Source organism: Cynocephalus volans, chromosome 16 (assembly GCF_027409185.1).
Source record: "Cynocephalus volans isolate mCynVol1 chromosome 16, mCynVol1.pri, whole genome shotgun sequence".
Taxonomy (NCBI): Eukaryota; Metazoa; Chordata; class Mammalia; order Dermoptera; family Cynocephalidae; genus Cynocephalus; species Cynocephalus volans.
This window is the reverse complement of record NC_084475.1, coordinates 632549-648037: the sequence shown is the minus strand read 5'-3', so window position 1 is coordinate 648037 and position 15489 is coordinate 632549. Positions and strand designations below refer to the sequence as shown.

The 15489-nt window shown below is 55.9% G+C and overlaps 2 non-coding genes across 2 annotated transcripts; both read left to right on the top strand.

Annotated features, from left to right (window-relative positions):
• The first annotated feature begins 10440 nt into the window (after nt 1–10440).
• Nucleotides 10441–10631, top strand: LOC134365366 (U2 spliceosomal RNA). The gene has a single exon (XR_010022067.1). It is a non-coding gene; the product is annotated as a U2 spliceosomal RNA (small nuclear RNA).
• A 4302-nt stretch (nt 10632–14933) lies between these two features.
• Nucleotides 14934–15124, top strand: LOC134365365 (U2 spliceosomal RNA). The gene has a single exon (XR_010022066.1). It is a non-coding gene; the product is annotated as a U2 spliceosomal RNA (small nuclear RNA).
• The last annotated feature ends 365 nt before the right edge of the window (nt 15125–15489 follow it).

Genomic DNA, 15489 nt, shown 5'->3' with positions numbered 1-15489 from the left:
TTCTCGGGGTTTCTCTAACGGTACGCCTGTCCTCATGTTTCCTGATTTCAACGTCCACGTACAAAGTACGAGCCCAGCAGGCAGTTCGGTGCCAAGAGCCATGAAGATCCACCCGGACGGAACGCGGGCAAAAATGATGAGCCGGCTGTTCCCGGCGTTATGTTCCACGGCGTGAAAGCCAAAACACGATTCGTGACACCTGTTAACGACGGCCGGGTAGACTTGAACAAAAACTCAACGGGGGCCACGGTGATAGGTTATAGGGACGCTGCAACGGGATCGTGCAGTGTGGGAAACAGGTTGGACCCTAACCCTAACTCCAACGAGGACGAGGACGAGTGGTTACAGCCAAGGAAGTGGGGTGGGGGTGGGGGGGGCTGGGGGGGTGTCAGTGGTTGAAAAAGTACTAAGAGGAAAGAAACATCGGGGGGGGGGGGCGGTAAGAGGGATATCTGCTAGACGGACTCCGACTCCCGTAGAATTGTTGCGGAAGGCAAGCCAGGGTGATAAGAGACCAGGAGGGAGGATTTTCACTGAACTGATTTGGCGGCTTTCTTGCTCAAACTGGATCCTACGAGGACAGAGCGGGAAACCCAAGGTCAAGCCTACTCAGAATGGACCCAGAGGAGCCTGATTCAAGTTTTGGTCAAAGGACAGAGGCTTGGTGGACAGTTCCCAAAAGGAGGGGGCCCATCGCACCACACGGGGCCACGTGGGGAGGCACGTGGGTCAGTCGGGAGTCAGAAGAAGTAAAGGAGAAACGATGTCTCAGGGCCTTTATCGTGGGTAGGGCTGAAAGACTCCCGCAGTGGGTAGTCAGTCAGTTCAGGGAGACCCTCCCAAGGAACAGCGAGACCACGGCTTCGGATGCAAAAACAAGAGGTTTATTGAACACACAGGTACCCGGGCGACTCAGTCTTTCGAAAGACTGGCGCGCCGAGTAGAGCTCCTGGGTCCTTTTTATAGCAAAAAGCGCGGGTACAGAAGCGAGAAGCAAGGTAATTGGTTAGTTTAAATCAAGCCAGGGGTGAACTTCGGTCAAATGGGAGTCCTTGAAACAGCTGAGGGGCACTCTTGAAACTTTAACTGACTTGTCTATTTCTGGGAACTATCCGCCCTTTGCCTCGGGCCGGGGCCCAGGTGCATAACCACAGATATCCTGTTTGACTCTGTTCCCCTTGTTTCTTAACTTGACTTTTTGGCTGTATTTTCCCTATACCCTTGTAAAAAGCACTTCCTTCATTCCCCCATTTCTCTTGTGGATCGCTCTAATCTTAGAGCGGAATTAAAAGTTATCTTCGCCATTTAAGGTTTGGTATTTTTGCCTAAGGACCAGAATCTTAACTGCACTTACCCTATCATTGATGAATTGGACTAGTCTATTGATGACGTAGGGCCCAAGGGTGAACAACAGAAGGAGGAGTAATAGGGGCCCGGCGATGGTTGACAGTAGGGTGGTCAACCAAGGGGAGTTATTTGATCTGGTTATAAGCATTTTCATAGTTTGAGTCAGGAGGCCTGACTCTTTTAGAGGCCGGTGCATCAATTTCTGGAATATCCCAAGCCTCGAGACCCGCCGCCAGGGCACATATATCAGGGGTAAGGGAGGGCCACCAAGTCCAAAGGGGGTGGACTTCTGTCTTGAACCAGACAACCTTTCCAGTTTGGGACAGTACCTGCCAGGTGAGGGTGTTGGGCTGGTTAGGGTTATTACTTGGTAGGCTTGCTCCGCCGCCGCCGAATGCGCAACTTAAGAGGATTATCAGTCCTCTCCAGCTCCCAGGATTCATCTGGTACGGAGGGTGGCGCAGGCTTGAGGTGAGAAGCATGTACCCAGGCTGCAATGCCATCAACTTTTACTGCGGTCGGGGTGGTCAGCAATACCAGATACGGGCCTTTCCACCGAGGCTCAAGGTTGCTGGGTCGATGGCGTCTGACCAGCACTTGGTCTCCGACCTGGAACGGATGAGGGATGGCCACGGCACCTGGCTCGTATACCTCCTTGATCTGGTCCCAGATCTGGGTTTTTACAACTTCTAAAGCCTTTAAGTGAGTAAATAAGACAGGAAGAAAGTTATCATCGGGACCCAGTGTTCCTCCCAACTCAAGTATGGGGGGGGGTCCCCCGTGGAGGATTTCATAAGGGGTCAGACCAAGCTGGCCAGGGGTATTCCTGGCTCTGAACAGCGCTAAGGGAAGGAGGGCCACCCAGTCTTTTCCACCGGTCTCTAAGGCCAATTTAGTTAAGGTCTCTTTGATGGTTCTATTCATTCTCTCTACTTGACCTGAGCTCTGGGGCCTATACGCACAATGTAACTTCCAATTTATCCCCAGTTGTGTGGCCAGTCCCTGGCTTACCTGAGCAACAAAGGCTGGGCCATTATCTGACCCGATCACCTTGGGGATCCCGAAACGGGGCAGGATTTCTTCTAGTATCTTTTTACATACAGTCAGGGCCGTTTCCGTTTTGGTAGGAAAAGCTTCTACCCATCCAGAGAAAGTATCTACAAATACTAGCAGATACCTGTTCCCATACCGGCCAGGCTTTACCTCTGTAAAGTCTACTTCCCAGTATACGCCGGGTCGATCTCCCCGTTGTCTTTTTCCGGTCTCTCGGTAGGTGGTAGTCGCATTAGTCATGGCACAAGCCGGACACCGATTGGCGACTTCTTGAACGGTGGACCGGAGATTCGGGATGGAGAGGCTGGTGCGGCTCGTTAGTTGAAGGAGCTTTTCTGGTCCTAAGTGTGTTAGCTGATGTAACCGCTGAATGAATTCTTTTCCCTGGTCAGGAGTGAGCTCTCTTGGCTTGGTCCTAGCTTGAGCAGGCTCGATTGGCTCTTGAAGCTTTATAGTTTCTGCTAGCACCCTGACCGACAGGGCGGCTTGTTTTGCAGCCTCGTCGGCCCTCCGGTTCCCGGCCGCCACAGGGTTATTTCCTCTCTGGTGGCCCGGGCAGTGGATAATGGCGACCTGCTGTCCGTGTAGATGTTGATGTTTTTTCCTTCGGCTAGGCGTAATGCCTGCGTCAAGGCGATTAGCTCGGCCTTCTGGGCTGATGTCCCTTCTGGCAGGCTGCTTGCCCATACCGTCCGTTTGCCATCTACGATGGCGGCCCCTGCTCTCCGCTTACCTTCCACAATGAAGCTGCTACCGTCTGTATACCAGGCAGGCACTCCGGGCAATGGCTGGTCCTTCAGGTCCCGTCGAGTCCCAGCTTCTTCAGCAAGGATTTCTGAGCATTGGTGTACTGGGGTGGATTCTGACTCGACTGGTAGTAGGGTAGCTGGGTTCAGGACAGCAGGGGGCGCGAAAGATATCCTTTCGTTTAGCAGCAAACTCTGGTAATGAGTCATTCTGGCATTGGTCATCCACCGATTGGGGGGCTGCCGCACAATACTTTCGAGGCTGTGGGAAGCAATCACAGTCACATTTTGCCCCAAGGTTAACTTATCAGCGTCTTTGAGGAGGAGTGCCACTGCAGCAACCGCTTTTAGGCAGGTTGGCCACCCACTGGCCACTGGATCCAGTTTTTTTGATAGATAAGCTACTGGCCGTCGCCATGGTCCTAGGGTTTGAGTAAGCACTCCTCGGGCTACACCGGCTCTTTCATCTACGTATAGAGTAAATGGTTTGGTGAGGTCTGGGAGAGCCAAGGCGGGGGCAGACAGCAAGGCTTTTTTTATGTGGTCAAAAGCCTTTTGATGCTCCTCAGTCCAGGTAAAAGGAATGTTTTCCCTTGTCAGGGGGTACAAGGGTGCAGCCAGGGAAGCAAACCCAGGAATCCAGAGCCTGCAGAATCCGGCAGTGCCCAGAAATTCGCGGACCTGCCTGGGGGTTGTGGGAGTGGGGATCTTCATAACTGTAGCTTTCCGGGCCGGGGTCAGCCATCTTTTTCCCTCCTTGAGCAGGTACCCCAAATAGGTGACCTCTTTCTGGCATAACTGGGCCTTTTTAGCTGATACCCGGTACCCCAACTTACTCAGTTCCTGCAAGAGCTTTTGTGTCCCTCTTTTGCAGCCTTCATATGTGGGAGCTGCCACTAGGAGGTCGTCCACATATTGGAGTAATATGACCTGGGGGTTGAGAGCCCTAAAAGGAGTTAAATCCCGGTGGAGGGCCTCGTCGAAGAGAGTGGGTGAGTTCTTGAACCCCTGTGGCAGCCGTGTCCAGGTCAGCTGACCAGCGTTACCTTTTTCTGGGTCTCTCCACTCGAACGCGAACAGTGGCTGGCTGTTGGGGTGTAGTTTGAGGCAAAAAAAGGCATCCTTGAGATCCAAGACTGAGTACCAAGTGTGACTAGGCGGAAGGGAACTCAGGAGGCTGTATGGGTTTGGGACTGAGGGATGAATGTCTTGCACCCTTTTGTTAATTTCTCTCAAGTCTTGGACTGGCCGATAGTCATTGGTCCCTGGCTTTTTTACTGGTAGCAGAGGGGTGTTCCAGGGCGACTGGCCGGGCACTAAGACCCCTAGGTCTAAGAACCTTTGGATGTGGGGTCTGATGCCTTCCCGGGCTTCTTTAGTCATTGGATACTGTCGGACGGCCACCGGTGAGGCACCCGATTTCAGCTCTACTACTACTGGTGGGACGTTATTGGCCAGTCCCATACCTGTCTTTTCTGCCCATACGGTGGGAAAAAGTTGGAGCCAGGATGGGTCGATGGAGGGAGAGGCCGGCTTTTCATACAGCCGGTATTCTTCTTCTAGGTTTAGGACCAAGCACATGGTAGAGTGATCTCCCCATGTTACTTGTGGGCCCTCTGTAGAAAACTGGATTTGGGCCTTTAGTTTGGTCAGAATGTCCCGGCCCAACAGAGGAGTAGGGCACTCAGGTATGACCAAAAAGGAATGGGTCACTTGCTTATGTCCGACCCTTAAAAGTCTCTGTGTGGTCCAGGGGTAGACTTTGCTGCCGGTCGCTCCTACTACGACTGTCCGCCTGGACCCTACCTTCCCCATGGGTTGGGTCAGTACCGAATGTTCAGCCCCGGTATCGACCAGAAACTCGATGGGGGTCCCCTCCACTGTCAATGTTACCCTAGGTTCGGGGAGGGGGTCCGAACCTTGACTCCCCTAGTCGTCTAGGGATAGAACCCTAGCTTTTTTGTCGTTTTTCTTTTTTCGGGGGCATTCCCTTGCCCAGTGGCCTTTCTCTTTGCAGTAGGCGCACTGGTCCCTGTCGAGAGGAGGCCTTTTGTCCCTAGGTGTCGGTCTTGCCCGGTTGCTCAGGGTCCCTTTCTGCTTATCTGTAAACCCTTTATCACTTACTACTGTGGCCAAAATCCTAGTTAAATTTTTTTCTTGGCGTTTATCACGCCGCCTCTCTCTCTCTTCTGTCTCTTTTTTTTCTCTTTCCTGTCTTTCTTCTTCTGTTTCTCTCTTGTGGTACACCTTTTCTGCCTCCTTTACTAAGTCTTGTAAGGAAAAGTCTTGGAGCCCCTCTAGTCTTTGTAACTTTTTCTTGATATCTGGGGCTGACTGGCCGATAAAGGCCATGGCAACTGCCGCCTGCTGTCCCTCAGAAGAGGGGTCAAACGGAGTGTATCTCCTATATGCCTCCATCAGGCGTTCCAAGAAAACCGAGGGGGGTTCTACCGGTCCCTGCAAGACCTCTCTTACCTTAGCCAAATTGGTGGGGCGCCGGGCTGCCCCTTTGAGACCTGCCACTAGAGTCCGGCGGTAGACCAGAAGACGCTCCCTACCTTCGGCCGTGTTGTAATCCCATTGAGGTCGATTGAGGGGGAAGGCCTCATTAATGAGGTTCTCGAGTTGTGTAGGGGCCCCGTTGTCCCCGAGAACGTTCTTGCGGGCCTCCAGAAGAATCCTTTCTCGCTCTTCAGTGGTGAAGAGGATCTGGAGTAGCTGTTGGCAATCGTCCCAAGTGGGCTGGTGAGAGAACATAAGGGACTCAAGAAGTCCCGTGAGTCCTGCTGGTTTTTCAGAAAAAGAAGGATGGTTAGATTTCCAATTATAAAGATCTGCTGAGGAAAAAGGCCAATATTGTAGAGGAACTAGGCCGTTGGGCTCGGCTGGGGGTCCTATGGCTCGGAGGGGTAAAATCACAGTGGAGTCAGGACCTGAGTCGTCTGCCGGACTGCGGGCACGGCGACTCCTGGTCCTAGCGGCTGGTCCCTCAGGATCGGAACTATCGGGCGCCTGGCCCGGCACCGGTCCGATCGCCTGAGGGGCCAGAGGAGGCGGCAGGGCCGCCGGGTAGGGCGGGGGCTCAGAGAGAAGGAGCGAGTCGTCTGGTGTCGGGAGGACGGGGGGTTGGGGAGGGGCGGAAGGCTTCCTTGTAGGTGGCCTTTGAGTATTTTCTGATCCCGAAACAACAGCGACTTTGCTGGAGGGTGGCACCCAGGGAGGGGGATTCTGGGCGAGGTCTTGCCATACCACGACATAGGCAACCTGGTCCGGGTGTCCTCCGGTCTCCTGAAAAACAATCTTTTTAACTGCAAAAATGACAGTAAGATCAAAGGTTCCCTCTGGCGGCCAACCTACGCCGAATGTGGGCCACTCAGACGAACAGAAAGTCTGCCATTTTCCTTTTTTGATCTCCATGGACAGATTGTGAGCCCTGGCTTTGACATCTTTCCAATGATCTAGAGTAAGGGAGAGGGGCGTAAGGGCACTTTGCCCCATCTCGAAATTTTCCAATAGGGGAACGACGACGCAAAGACCTATCACAACTAAGACAAAAAGAAACCAGAAACGGCGACGAGACCGAGTGCCGTAGAAATAGAAGAAAGAGTCCGATGGCAGAGCGCGCCTCCCGAGACGCGGTGAGACCAAAACACAATAATCCTCTGCCAAGGGGTCCACCAGGCGTCCCTGGTCCTCCCCTGATCCTGGGACGTCTCCCAGGATTGCCGGGTGGCGAGCCCCCGAACACGTCTGTTCGCTACCCGCACTTCGCTCCCAGAGCGACTAACCCGGAACAAACTGAAACCAAAATGCGCGCGCTCAGAAAAGACAGTCGAAATCACTGAGTCAGACACAGAGACGAGACACAGAAACGAGACACAGAACGACTGCTGGCCAGCTTACCTCCCGTTGGTGGGTCGGTGGTCCCTGGGTGGGGGTCTCCGATCCCGGACGAGCCCCCAAATGAAAGACTCCCGCAGTGGGTAGTCAGTCAGTTCAGGGAGACCCTCCCAAGGAACAGCGAGACCACGGCTTCGGATGCAAAAACAAGAGGTTTATTGAACACACAGGTACCCGGGCGACTCAGTCTTTCGAAAGACTGGCGCGCCGAGTAGAGCTCCTGGGTCCTTTTTATAGCAAAAAGCGCGGGTACAGAAGCGAGAAGCAAGGTAATTGGTTAGTTTAAATCAAGCCAGGGGTGAACTTCGGTCAAATGGGAGTCCTTGAAACAGCTGAGGGGCACTCTTGAAACTTTAACTGACTTGTCTATTTCTGGGAACTATCCGCCCTTTGCCTCGGGCCGGGGCCCAGGTGCATAACCACAGATATCCTGTTTGACTCTGTTCCCCTTGTTTCTTAACTTGACTTTTTGGCTGTATTTTCCCTATACCCTTGTAAAAAGCACTTCCTTCAGGGCGTGTGTGGGGGACGGGAGTGGGGGTGGCACGGGAGGTCGGAGGAACGATTGGGTGAGAGCCAGGGTAGGCAAGTCCGAGCAATTTATTTGATTGGTTGGTTTGCATAGGATGGGCCCATTGCAGGCAAGTCGTCTGCTGTCTCCAGAAATGAGCTGGCCTTGGGAAGGGAAGGCTCTCCCTTGGCCAGCCAGGCAGGCCCCCGACATACGACAGCATCATAAAATACAGAAAATAAGAGAGAGAGACTACGGAACAACAATTTGTCGCGTGATTTCAAATAGCTCATAGAGAGGACTTGAAGTGTTCCCGACACAAAGAAATGACGAATGTTTGAGATGATGGGTATGCCCGTTACCCTGATTCGATGGGTGCACGTTGTACGCATGTACCCAAATATCACAACATACCCCATGAATGTACACAATCATTACGTGTCGATTAAGAAAACTAAATTTGGTAAGATGGCGGGGGGGGGGTGGAGAGAGAGAGAGAGAGAGAGAGAGAGAGAGGAATACAGAAAATTAAATACATGATCCATACAGTTGGTAATAATTTTATGTGACCTTTTTGACTCGGGAAGAGAGCAGGGACATGTACCTCTGAGAGCAAAGCATCTCTCCCCTCCCCCCCAGGTCAGATCCAAATGAGTGTTATCAATTAGGGTTTATTCCTTCAATAAACACTTATTGGATCACGACTATGTGCTAAGACCGAGTGACAGGTGCACAGGTAGAACAAAGACAAGACAGGCCCTACCCTGAGAGAGTTTACTGTCACGGTGGGTCCACACGCCTAGGCCGAGATCCCTCGTTCCTGAAAACGATTTCTTCTCATGACGTGTCGTCAGCAGAATATAACCTCAACTGAGAGCGGGCATTAACGAACATTTCTCCTGCTTCTTGCAAATATTCACATAATGGGATGCAGAAGTACTAACGTTTGATTCTAGGGTGCGGCTGTGGGCCCCGTGGGGGTGTTTCATAGTCCACAGTCCATATTTCTAGAATCTGGAAAAGTCTGAAATCCAAAATATATCTGGCCCTGAGGATCCAGCGTGGGGGTGAGGGAGGATAAACTGTGAGACCTTGTGGAGTGCCTGAGGGAGGCCGAGGAAAAACAAGACTTCGGGAAGAAAACTTGAGGGGCCCTCAGCTCTGGCGGCCGAGGAGAGGCATGTCCAGGGAATGGCTCAAGAGAGGGCCTGGTTGGGTCCGCCCGGCCTCACCTCTTGCCGCACGCGGGGAGGTGAAGCACAGGAGATGACGTCCTGGCTGTTGACGTCCCCGTTCCACAGACGGGGAGCTGAGCGAGGCAGAAGGGACTCACCCGAGGTTCCTCCCCTTGTGTGTGTTCTGAAGGCTAGGCCCCATGCCGGACGTTTCTCACCATCTCTGGGATAATGTCTGATAATTCCTCATTCTCTCCTTGTCTCCAATGTACCGATCACGGATTGAACCCAGAGGGCTGGAATGAGGAGCCCCGCGTTCACAGGGTGAGTCACGAGGCCGGTAAGCGGTCGACAGAGGGTGGGCTCTTTGTGCGTCTGTGCCCTCGACCGATGCACTTAGACGGCCTGCTGCGTTCCTGCCTCCCTGCAGACAGCCCTGCGTCTCACGGGCTCAGCCGCACGTTGTCTCACGGCCGGCCCGACACACCAGAACCAAGTCTTTCACTCTAGGCGAGGACTTTCCCGGGCTCCGTGCTCTCTCCTCGCTCCACAGGCGAGTTTAGCGGCGGTGAAGGCTGCGGACGCTGGCGCCAGCCACCCAGCCAGCCGGCCGGCCAGCCCAGGGCGAGGTTCCAGTCCTGCCTCTCCCACTCACTCACTAGCTGTGTGGTCTTGGGCGAGGCGCTTAAGGCGTCTCCACACACACCTGACGTCAGCTCCGTGGGTCTGCAGCGAAGAAAAGGCCTCAGGACAGCACCTGGCGCAGACGATCGATGTTACCTGTCGTCAGTCGGCAGGCAACACAGCTTGTCCAGGCTGGGTGTCTTTAGGGTTACTGTGACCGATGAGGCCAAGGTCGGACTGCCTTACGGTTTCACAAGCACGACCCCTTCACGGGAACCTCGTGGGACGCTAAGACCCACATTCCAGACGACTAAGCCACGGTCGCCCGGTGAGCTCCTGTGGGGCTCCCTAAACTCCAGGAGGCAGGCACTAAGGTATCCAGGTATCCCCTTCTCAGCTGGGGAAACCGAGACTGGGGAGGTCTAAGGAGTTTCCCAAACTCCCCCGCTGACGGAGCGCGAGTTGGGCAGATCAGGGCGGCGACCCCTCTCTGCCGCCCTTGGCGGGGGCGGGGGCGGGGGCGGGGGGGGGGGCCGGACCCGCGATCCTGACTCTCGGCGCTGGGCTCCTCCTTCGGTCAGGGAAGTCCTGTTCCCTCCCCTAACTCAGCAGGGTAACCCCTCCTCCCCCTCGCCCCGCACCCCCACCGCCCGCTTTCTTCAGCAGAGGTCGGGCCACTCTGCGCCGACAGTCTCCCTCCCGGCCCGCAGCTCAGATCCCCTTCGCTCAGTCTTTAAGGCAGGTCGGTACAGACCAGGAGCCGGGCCCCGGCACCCAGCTTCCGCGGCAGCGCGTCAAGGCGGTCCTGAGGGTGGAGTCCGTGGCAGTGGCCACGCCTCCCAGAGGCAGAATGGGCGGGGCATGGAAATGAGAACGGGGCTTCAGCCGCGGAACCGCCGTAGGAGAAAGGGATGTAAAAGGTGTCTTTTCCAAGGCAGAGCATCAGATATGCGCGGAGGGGCGCAGCGTTTTGCACAGGCCTGTGACAAAGCGAAGGAGGCAGACGGCGACGGTGTGGTTGGTCACCGTGAGCTAAAGATGGGTAAGGGAGAGGCGGCAGGTGGCGAGGGGCGGCGGGGCGGGCATCGCTTCTCGGCCTTTTGGCTAAGATCAAGTGTAGTATCTGTTCTTATCAGTTTAATATCTGATACGTCCTCTATCCGAGGACAATATATTAAATGGATTTTTGGAGCAGGGACGTGGAACGGGAGCTTGCTCCGTCCAGTCCACGCATCGGCCTGGTATTGCAGTGCCTCCGGGCGCGGTGCACCCCTCCGGGGACAAGAACGTTGGTGACCCAAGATGAGAGATGGCGGGGACGGGTTGCGGAGTGTTGAGGGGCTGATAGCTGCGGAGGCCTCCCCCCTGTTGCCCGCCCACCCGGCGAGCGGGGACCAGGCCCGCGGGGCGCTGCCGCTTGGCGTGGTCGGCGCTTCGGCCCGCTCTTTGCGTGCGCCGGGAGAGGGAAGCTGCTGCCGAGGTCACGCCCGGCGCTGCGCTCCCACCTAGGACCTGGGGCGGGTGGGGGGGCTCCGACCTGCTGCCGTCGCCGTCGCCAGGCTCGACACGTCCCTCGTTCCCATCTTTTCTTTCATCAACTGGGGAGGTCCCGTCTGTCCTCTCTCTGCCTCTTCTCCACATGCTCTCTTCCTATTGCTGCGCACACCTGCCTATCCCTACTGCTCTCCTCGGGGGCTTGTCTGTGTCTCTTCTCTCCCACATCGCCTCAGCCTGTACTACCTGGGTGGCGGGAGCACGTGGACTTGCTGCTGATTTCGGCTTGCAGACCCTTCTCCTACCACCCTTAAAAGCCAAACGACAACGCTGGCTCTGCGTCTCCTGGCTTCGGGCTCTACTCCCCCCTCCCCCCCCACGGCCCTTCCCGTTGCACTCGGGACGGATTCTGGCTTCTCGGGGTTTCTCTAACGGTACGCCTGTCCTCATGTTTCCTGATTTCAACGTCCACGTACAAAGTACGAGCCCAGCAGGCAGTTCGGTGCCAAGAGCCATGAAGATCCACCCGGACGGAACGCGGGCAAAAATGATGAGCCGGCTGTTCCCGGCGTTATGTTCCACGGCGTGAAAGCCAAAACACGATTCGTGACACCTGTTAACGACGGCCGGGTAGACTTGAACAAAAACTCAACGGGGGCCACGGTGATAGGTTATAGGGACGCTGCAACGGGATCGTGCAGTGTGGGAAACAGGTTGGACCCTAACCCTAACTCCAACGAGGACGAGGACGAGTGGTTACAGCCAAGGAAGTGGGGTGGGGGTGGGGGGGGCTGGGGGGGTGTCAGTGGTTGAAAAAGTACTAAGAGGAAAGAAACATCGGGGGGGGGGGGCGGTAAGAGGGATATCTGCTAGACGGACTCCGACTCCCGTAGAATTGTTGCGGAAGGCAAGCCAGGGTGATAAGAGACCAGGAGGGAGGATTTTCACTGAACTGATTTGGCGGCTTTCTTGCTCAAACTGGATCCTACGAGGACAGAGCGGGAAACCCAAGGTCAAGCCTACTCAGAATGGACCCAGAGGAGCCTGATTCAAGTTTTGGTCAAAGGACAGAGGCTTGGTGGACAGTTCCCAAAAGGAGGGGGCCCATCGCACCACACGGGGCCACGTGGGGAGGCACGTGGGTCAGTCGGGAGTCAGAAGAAGTAAAGGAGAAACGATGTCTCAGGGCCTTTATCGTGGGTAGGGCGTGTGTGGGGGACGGGAGTGGGGGTGGCACGGGAGGTCGGAGGAACGATTGGGTGAGAGCCAGGGTAGGCAAGTCCGAGCAATTTATTTGATTGGTTGGTTTGCATAGGATGGGCCCATTGCAGGCAAGTCGTCTGCTGTCTCCAGAAATGAGCTGGCCTTGGGAAGGGAAGGCTCTCCCTTGGCCAGCCAGGCAGGCCCCCGACATACGACAGCATCATAAAATACAGAAAATAAGAGAGAGAGACTACGGAACAACAATTTGTCGCGTGATTTCAAATAGCTCATAGAGAGGACTTGAAGTGTTCCCGACACAAAGAAATGACGAATGTTTGAGATGATGGGTATGCCCGTTACCCTGATTCGATGGGTGCACGTTGTACGCATGTACCCAAATATCACAACATACCCCATGAATGTACACAATCATTACGTGTCGATTAAGAAAACTAAATTTGGTAAGATGGCGGGGGGGGGGTGGAGAGAGAGAGAGAGAGAGAGAGAGAGAGAGGAATACAGAAAATTAAATACATGATCCATACAGTTGGTAATAATTTTATGTGACCTTTTTGACTCGGGAAGAGAGCAGGGACATGTACCTCTGAGAGCAAAGCATCTCTCCCCTCCCCCCCAGGTCAGATCCAAATGAGTGTTATCAATTAGGGTTTATTCCTTCAATAAACACTTATTGGATCACGACTATGTGCTAAGACCGAGTGACAGGTGCACAGGTAGAACAAAGACAAGACAGGCCCTACCCTGAGAGAGTTTACTGTCACGGTGGGTCCACACGCCTAGGCCGAGATCCCTCGTTCCTGAAAACGATTTCTTCTCATGACGTGTCGTCAGCAGAATATAACCTCAACTGAGAGCGGGCATTAACGAACATTTCTCCTGCTTCTTGCAAATATTCACATAATGGGATGCAGAAGTACTAACGTTTGATTCTAGGGTGCGGCTGTGGGCCCCGTGGGGGTGTTTCATAGTCCACAGTCCATATTTCTAGAATCTGGAAAAGTCTGAAATCCAAAATATATCTGGCCCTGAGGATCCAGCGTGGGGGTGAGGGAGGATAAACTGTGAGACCTTGTGGAGTGCCTGAGGGAGGCCGAGGAAAAACAAGACTTCGGGAAGAAAACTTGAGGGGCCCTCAGCTCTGGCGGCCGAGGAGAGGCATGTCCAGGGAATGGCTCAAGAGAGGGCCTGGTTGGGTCCGCCCGGCCTCACCTCTTGCCGCACGCGGGGAGGTGAAGCACAGGAGATGACGTCCTGGCTGTTGACGTCCCCGTTCCACAGACGGGGAGCTGAGCGAGGCAGAAGGGACTCACCCGAGGTTCCTCCCCTTGTGTGTGTTCTGAAGGCTAGGCCCCATGCCGGACGTTTCTCACCATCTCTGGGATAATGTCTGATAATTCCTCATTCTCTCCTTGTCTCCAATGTACCGATCACGGATTGAACCCAGAGGGCTGGAATGAGGAGCCCCGCGTTCACAGGGTGAGTCACGAGGCCGGTAAGCGGTCGACAGAGGGTGGGCTCTTTGTGCGTCTGTGCCCTCGACCGATGCACTTAGACGGCCTGCTGCGTTCCTGCCTCCCTGCAGACAGCCCTGCGTCTCACGGGCTCAGCCGCACGTTGTCTCACGGCCGGCCCGACACACCAGAACCAAGTCTTTCACTCTAGGCGAGGACTTTCCCGGGCTCCGTGCTCTCTCCTCGCTCCACAGGCGAGTTTAGCGGCGGTGAAGGCTGCGGACGCTGGCGCCAGCCACCCAGCCAGCCGGCCGGCCAGCCCAGGGCGAGGTTCCAGTCCTGCCTCTCCCACTCACTCACTAGCTGTGTGGTCTTGGGCGAGGCGCTTAAGGCGTCTCCACACACACCTGACGTCAGCTCCGTGGGTCTGCAGCGAAGAAAAGGCCTCAGGACAGCACCTGGCGCAGACGATCGATGTTACCTGTCGTCAGTCGGCAGGCAACACAGCTTGTCCAGGCTGGGTGTCTTTAGGGTTACTGTGACCGATGAGGCCAAGGTCGGACTGCCTTACGGTTTCACAAGCACGACCCCTTCACGGGAACCTCGTGGGACGCTAAGACCCACATTCCAGACGACTAAGCCACGGTCGCCCGGTGAGCTCCTGTGGGGCTCCCTAAACTCCAGGAGGCAGGCACTAAGGTATCCAGGTATCCCCTTCTCAGCTGGGGAAACCGAGACTGGGGAGGTCTAAGGAGTTTCCCAAACTCCCCCGCTGACGGAGCGCGAGTTGGGCAGATCAGGGCGGCGACCCCTCTCTGCCGCCCTTGGCGGGGGCGGGGGCGGGGGCGGGGGGGGGGCCGGACCCGCGATCCTGACTCTCGGCGCTGGGCTCCTCCTTCGGTCAGGGAAGTCCTGTTCCCTCCCCTAACTCAGCAGGGTAACCCCTCCTCCCCCTCGCCCCGCACCCCCACCGCCCGCTTTCTTCAGCAGAGGTCGGGCCACTCTGCGCCGACAGTCTCCCTCCCGGCCCGCAGCTCAGATCCCCTTCGCTCAGTCTTTAAGGCAGGTCGGTACAGACCAGGAGCCGGGCCCCGGCACCCAGCTTCTGCGGCAGCGCGTCAAGGCGGTCCTGAGGGTGGAGTCCGTGGCAGTGGCCACGCCTCCCAGAGGCAGAATGGGCGGGGCATGGAAATGAGAACGGGGCTTCAGCCGCGGAACCGCCGTAGGAGAAAGGGATGTAAAAGGTGTCTTTTCCAAGGCAGAGCATCAGATATGCGCGGAGGGGCGCAGCGTTTTGCACAGGCCTGTGACAAAGCGAAGGAGGCAGACGGCGACGGTGTGGTTGGTCACCGTGAGCTAAAGATGGGTAAGGGAGAGGCGGCAGGTGGCGAGGGGCGGCGGGGCGGGCATCGCTTCTCGGCCTTTTGGCTAAGATCAAGTGTAGTATCTGTTCTTATCAGTTTAATATCTGATACGTCCTCTATCCGAGGACAATATATTAAATGGATTTTTGGAGCAGGGACGTGGAACGGGAGCTTGCTCCGTCCAGTCCACGCATCGGCCTGGTATTGCAGTGCCTCCGGGCGCGGTGCACCCCTCCGGGGACAAGAACGTTGGTGACCCAAGATGAGAGATGGCGGGGACGGGTTGCGGAGTGTTGAGGGGCTGATAGCTGCGGAGGCCTCCCCCCTGTTGCCCGCCCACCCGGCGAGCGGGGACCAGGCCCGCGGGGCGCTGCCGCTTGGCGTGGTCGGCGCTTCGGCCCGCTCTTTGCGTGCGCCGGGAGAGGGAAGCTGCTGCCGAGGTCACGCCCGGCGCTGCGCTCCCACCTAGGACCTGGGGCGGGTGGGGGGGCTCCGACCTGCTGCCGTCGCCGTCGCCAGGCTCGACACGTCCCTCGTTCCCATCTTTTCTTTCATCAACTGGGGAGGTCCCGTCTGTCCTCTCTCTGCCTCTTCTCCACA